The sequence below is a fragment of the Aotus nancymaae genome, unplaced genomic scaffold, assembly GCF_030222135.1.
Source record: "Aotus nancymaae isolate 86718 unplaced genomic scaffold, 86718_ANA_hifiasm-v0.15.2.pri h1tg000028l, whole genome shotgun sequence".
Lineage (NCBI taxonomy): Eukaryota > Metazoa > Chordata > Mammalia > Primates > Aotidae > Aotus > Aotus nancymaae.
The window spans coordinates 26,160,408-26,166,407 of NW_026988441.1; the positions used below are offsets into that span (position 1 = coordinate 26,160,408).

Sequence of the window (6,000 nt, forward strand, 5' to 3'; positions counted from 1 at the left end):
AGGAGTGGGACATCACAAGTTATGGGGAAAACCTCTGGAGAAACTGGGGACCTCTCAGAAAACTGCAGCAACCACAGAGTATTAGGGGACCCAGAAGAAACAGAAAAGTAGGATACAGGTAAAGTAGGGGTATACATCAGATAACTAAGAATCCGGTCAGATGGGCATTTCAAAGAAGTGGGGGATCCCCCCGGAAAGTGAAGGCACTGATCAAAAAGTAGGGGGACCCGGCACGGTGGCTCACACCTGTAATCCTAGCACTTTGGGAGGCCGAGGCAAGTGGATCACCTGAGGTCAGGAGTTCGAGACCAGTCTGGCCAACATGGTGAAACCCCATCTCTACAAAAATATAAAAATTAGTTGTGCATGGTGCCGGGTGCCTGTAGTCCCAGCTACTCTGGAGGCTAAGGCAGGAGAGTCGCTTGAACCCGGGAGGTGGAGGTTGCCATGAGCCATTACACTCCAGCCTGGGCGACAGAGTGAGACTGTCTCAAAAAAAAAAAAAAAAAGAGGACAAGTCAGAAAAGTGTGGGACCACCCCGTCAGAGGGGTAGGGCTTCCTCTGAGAAGCAGGAATGTCTTCTGAAAAGAGGGGTCCTCCAGGGAAGCAGGGGTTTCCCAGAGGTCCCCAAAAGGTGGGGAATCCCTAGAGAAAGTATACCCTAATAGAAGCAGGGGTCTCCTTAGACGATTGAGGACAGGGTCTTGGGCCAGAGCCCCTCAGATAAAGGGGGGACCCTCAGAGAGGCAGAGGTTCTCTCAGAGATGGGGGTTCCCCTCAAACAGGCAGGGGTCCCTCAGAGAAAGGGACGCCCCTCAGAGGCAAGGGTCCTCTGATAGAAGAAGGTCCCTAAGGAGGCAGGGGTCCCTCAAAGGGGTGGGTTCCTCAGAAAAGTGGAGGGAATCCCCTCAGATAAGTGGGGTTCCTCAAAGAGTTGGGGCACCTCAAAGAAGGTAATTAGTTCCTCTCAAAGGCAGGATTCCTCAGAGAGATGGGGGTTCCCTCTGGCAGGGGTCCTCAGAGAAGCAGGGGAGCCCCAGATAAAGGGGGGTCCCCTCAGAGAAGCAGGGTCGCCTAGAGACAGGGCTCCCCTAAGAGAGGCAGGGGTCCCTAGAGACAAGGTCCCCTAGAGAGACGAGGGTCCCCTAGAGAGACGGGGATCCCCAAGACAGATGGGGTCCCCTAAAGAGGTGGGGGATCCTCTAGAGAGGCAGGGATCCCCTAGAGAGGCAGAGATCCCCTGGAGAGGCAGGGGCACCCTAGAAAGATGGGGATCTTCTAGAGAGGCAGGGGTCCCCTAGAGAGGCAAAGTCCCCTGACTGGAGAGACGCGGCCCTTAGAGAAGCAGGAGTCCCCTAGAGAAAGTCCCCTAGAGAGGTAGGGGTCGCTAGAAAGATGGGGTCCTCTGCTTGGAGAGACGAGGTCTACAAGAGATGGGGTTCCCCTAGAGAAGAGGTGGTCCCCGGAGAGGCGGGGGGTCCCTACAGAGGCGGGGGTCCCCAAGAGAGGCGAGAGTCCCCTATAGAGATGGGGTCCCCGAGAGAGGCGGGGGGCCCCTGGAGAGGCGGGGGACCCCAGAGCATGGGGTTCCCCTGAGAGGGAGCTCCCGTAAAGAAGAGAGTCCGCTCGGCGAAGGTGGTGCGGGAGAAGCGGAAGCCCCAGAGAGCCCGGGACACCGGAAGCCAGGACCCGCCAGCGGCGCCGGCCCCTCACTCACCGAAGTTGCTCGGCGCCCCCGCCGACGGCAGCCGGGCCACGGACGGTCTCGGGCGGCGCAGTCCGGTCAGGTCCTGTGGCGTCCCGCGGAAGCGACTCCCTCAGGTGGCGCCCGCGGCGGCGGCGGCGGCGGTGGCGGCGGCGACAGGACGGACGACCGACAGACCGACTGCGCGGGCGGCGCGGTGCGCGCTCAGGCGGCGGGGGTGCGCGTGCGCGCGCCGGGGCGCTGACCCCGGGCGGGAGGAGCCGCCGCGCCGCGCTAGGAGCCGCCGCTCGGTCTCGCCGCTCAGTCTCACACTGAAATTGCCCGCTTCACAGCCCGGCTTCCCCGGTTGCTAGGCAGATTTCGCCTCGCACACTTCCGGGTTTAGGCGCGTCTCTCCGAGTGAAGGCGTCACAGGCCAATGAGGTCCAGCCGGGACTCCTAGGACCCGCACATCACAGAAGGTGTGGCCAGCTTCATGACGGACAGCGCATGATGACCAATGAGTGCGCGGGCCGGCTGGTTCTCGGGATCGCGCCGCTGGCCGGGGCGGGTCCGAGGAGGTGGGACGGAATGATTGACAGGCATCCTGCCAATTGCAGATAGGAGCGGGCTGCAGAGCCACTGAAGGCCATGCGGAGGTGGGACCTAATCTTCGGGGCGGGAACCCCTGCGAGGGCGGGGCCTAGGGGGATGCGTCAATTCGTGGCCAACTCGCTCGGACCCCGGAGGGCGGATCGCCTGGGCCACCCGGCGGCCAGCAGCTGGCTGGGCAGGGGGTTCCCCGCAGTGTTCTGCAGGGGCACCCCACCCACAATGCACTGGAGGCGGCCTGGGCCGGGCGGTGCCTCGGAGGAGCCTGGGCGCGTCGTGGCCTGGCTGTGTTCCCGAGGGACTCCGGTGGCCCCGCGCTGTTTCTGCCTTGTCTTGTGGCTTTGACCCTCTCTCTCCAGGAGAATCTTGGAGATTCTGGCGCGGGCCCCCGTTCCTTGAGAAGACTCTGCTTCGGGCTTCTTTTCCATGGCTCCCCGTTCTACGGAGAATCTTTGGGAATCTTGCCCCGGCCCCTCTTCTGAGAGAGTTTGGAGTTTTTTTTCCCGGTCTGCTTTTCTGAGGACAATTGCCGGGATCATGATGATTTTGTAGATTCGGGACCCCAGCTCTGTTTCGTATATAAACATGGGTTCAGGATCCCTAAGGAGCATTTGGGGAATCCAGGGCCCACCGCCTTTTCCGAGGAATATTTGGGGCGCATCCACTCCTTTTCTAAGCACTCTTGGGGGCCACTTTCCCTGTCCTTCCTTTATCTGAGGAAAGTGGGGACTGTGCGCCCCCCTCCACCTTTGTTTCTGGAGATAACTTGGGGAATTTCTGCCTCCCCTATTCCCTCCAGGAGGAATTTGGGGCTTAAAGCACCCACCTCTGTCGAGAAGGGTGGCAGGAGGTGGGCGTCCCTCACCCCTTTACTTGTTTTTCCCACCCGCACCCTATCCCTCTGGAATCCGAGCACTTTGAAATGTCGAGGCTGGAGAATCGATTGAGCCCGGGAGTTTCAGACCAGCCTGGGCAACATAGCAATACCCCGTCACTACAAAAATTAAAATAAAAAAATTAGCAGGGGTGGTGGCGCACATCTGTAGTCCCAGCGACTCCGGAGGCTGAGGCAGGAAGATCGCTTGAGCCGGGAGGTCGAGGCTGCAGTGAGCCAAGATCGTACCACTGTACTCCAGCCTGGGCGACAGAGCAAGGCCCTGTCTTCAAAAAAAAAAAAGAAAGAAAAGAAAAGTTGCCAGGCATAGTGGCTCATGCCTGTAATCCCAGCACTTTGGGAAGCGGATGTGGGTGGGTCACCCGAGGTCAGGAATTCTAGACCAGCCTGGCCAACATGGTAAAACCTCATCTCTACTAAAATACAAAAATTAGCTGGGCATGGTGTCGGGCGCCTGTAGTCTCAGCTACTCGGGAGGCTGAGGCAGAAGAATCACTTGAACCTGGGAGGCAGAGGTTGCAGTGAGCGGAGATCAGCCACTGCACTCCAGCCTGGGTGACAGTGAGACTCCATCTCAAAAAAAAGAAAGAACAAAAAAGAAAAGTGGGCCAGGTGTGGTGGCTCACACCTGTAATCCCAGCACTTTGGGAGGCCGAGGCAGGCGGATCACATGAGGTCAGGAGTTCAAGATCAGCCTGACCAACATGGAGAAACCCCTTATTTACTAAAAATACAAAATTAGCTGGGCATAGTGGTGCTTGCCTGTAATCCCAGCTACTTGGGAGGCTGAGGCAGGAGAATTGCTTGAACCTGGGAGGCGGGGGTTGCTGTGAGCCAACATGACGCCATTACACTCCAGCCTGGGCAACAAGAGTGAAACTCCATCTCAAAAAAAAAAAAAGAAAGAAAGAAAAAGAAAAATGCCAGGGAGTTGTGCTCCATGTGCTTTTCTAAGTAGCATCTGAATGTGGGAGGAAGGGTTCTTTTCCCCAAACTTCAGCTCTCTGATGCCTCTCCCCTAGGACATTGCAGGGAGTTAGACCATTTTAGAAAAGCAACCCATTTTGCCCCCTTCCCCTTTTTTTCTTGAGGAGAATTTTTCCATGCAGCTGTCCACTCTTTCCCAAGGGACACATCTGTGGCCCTTCCCAAATCTGGCTGCTGTTTGCCCCTTCAGCCCCACAGTTTCCTTCTCTGCTGGGTAAGATCCTTCCAAGAAGAATTCCTGCTTCCCAATCACCCCCAGATAAAATCAGTCACCCCAAACTATTCTTTTTTTTAGACAAAGTCTTGCTCTGTCACCCAGGCTGGAGTGCAATGGCATGGTCTCAGCTCACTGCAACCTCTACCTCCCAGGTTGAAGTGTTTCTCCTGCCTCAGCCTCTTGAGTAGCTGGGACTACAGGTGTGTGCCACCACACCCAGCTAATTTTTGTATTTTTAGTGGAGTTGGGGGTTTCACTATGTTGGCTAGGCTGGTCTTGAACTCCTGACCTCATGATCTGATCGCCTAGACTTCTCAAAGTGCTGGCATTACAGGTGTGAGCCACTGCGCCCAGCCTCTAAACTATTGAAGGATCACCTGACCCTGGAAGGTTGAAGCTGCAGTGAGTCATGATCCTACAACTGCACTCCAGCCTGGGTGACACAGTGAGACCCTGTTAAAAAAAAAAAAAAAGTCACCGCAAACTCTGGGAAGCAACAGTGTTGTATTTGTAATTTTTTTCCTTTTTGTTTGTTCTTTGAGTTGGGATCTTGCTCTGTACCCCAGGCTGCAGAAGAGTGGCAAGATCATGGCTCCCTGGAGCCTCCACCTCTTGAGCTTAGGTGATCATCCTGACTCAGCCCCTGAGTAAGTGGTACCACAAGTGCATGCCACAAGACCTGTCTATGTTTTTTAATTTTTGTATTTTTTGTAGAGATGAGGTCTCCATCTATTACCTGGGCTGGTCTTGAACTCCTGGCCTTAAGCAGTCCTCCCGCTTCCGCCTCCCAACATGCTAGAATTACAGGTGTGAGTCACCGTGCCCAGCCCAACAGTGTTTGCACCTCTGCTGAAGCATGAAGCATATACTGTGGCCTACCAAGGGTCATGGCCTTCACTTGTATCTTCCCTCACTTGATTCTGAACTTCTTGCCTCATTTCCCTCCAAAGAACCCAGCTTTGTCCTTAGTAGACAACCCCATTGAAGGAAAGGAACGAAGAAGGCAGTAATGAATGAGAGAGACCTGCAACACTGATGATTCAATATGGCAAACTTTTTTTCAGAGACAGGGTCTTGCTATGTTGTCCAGGCTGGACTCAAACTCCTGAGCTCAAGTGATCCTCCTGCCTCAGCCTCCCAAGTAACTGGTACTGTGGTCAAAGGCTACTGTGACTGGCATATCAAACTTTTATGGCCCCCACTTTGTACACAGAAGTGTCCAAGATGCAAAGACGCCTGAATTATATGCTGGAACTTGTGAGTAAAATTAAATTCAATAGACCGGGCGCAGTGGCTCACGCCTGTAATCCCAGCACTTTGGGAGGCCGAGGCGGGCAGATCACCTGAGGTTTGAGTTTGAGACCAGCCTGACCAACATGGAGAAACCCCATCTCTACTAAAAATACAAAAATTAGCTGGGCATGGTGGCTCACGCCTGTAGTCCAGCTACTTGGGAGGATAAGGCAGGAGAATCACTTGAACTCGGGAGGCAAACTTTGTGGTGAGCCGAGATTGTGCCATTGCACTCCAGCCTGAGTGACAGAGCGGTACTCCATCCCCCCAAAAAAATTTTTTTTTTTAAATATTTTTATAAAATGAAAGAC

At 55.1% G+C, this 6,000-nt stretch overlaps 1 protein-coding gene across 2 annotated transcripts in view; it reads right to left on the minus strand.

Moving 5' to 3' along the window:
* The window catches only part of GATAD2A (GATA zinc finger domain containing 2A), a 118,322-nt gene extending 116,303 nt beyond the window's left edge, over window positions 1–2,019 (minus strand). For both annotated transcript variants that reach the window (XM_012443540.2, XM_021669224.2), the window contains exon 1: window positions 1,719–2,019. The gene's annotated coding sequence lies outside the window, so the exon portion shown is untranslated. The remainder of the gene's footprint in view (window positions 1–1,718) is intronic.
* Between the last annotated feature and the right edge of the window lie 3,981 nt (window positions 2,020–6,000).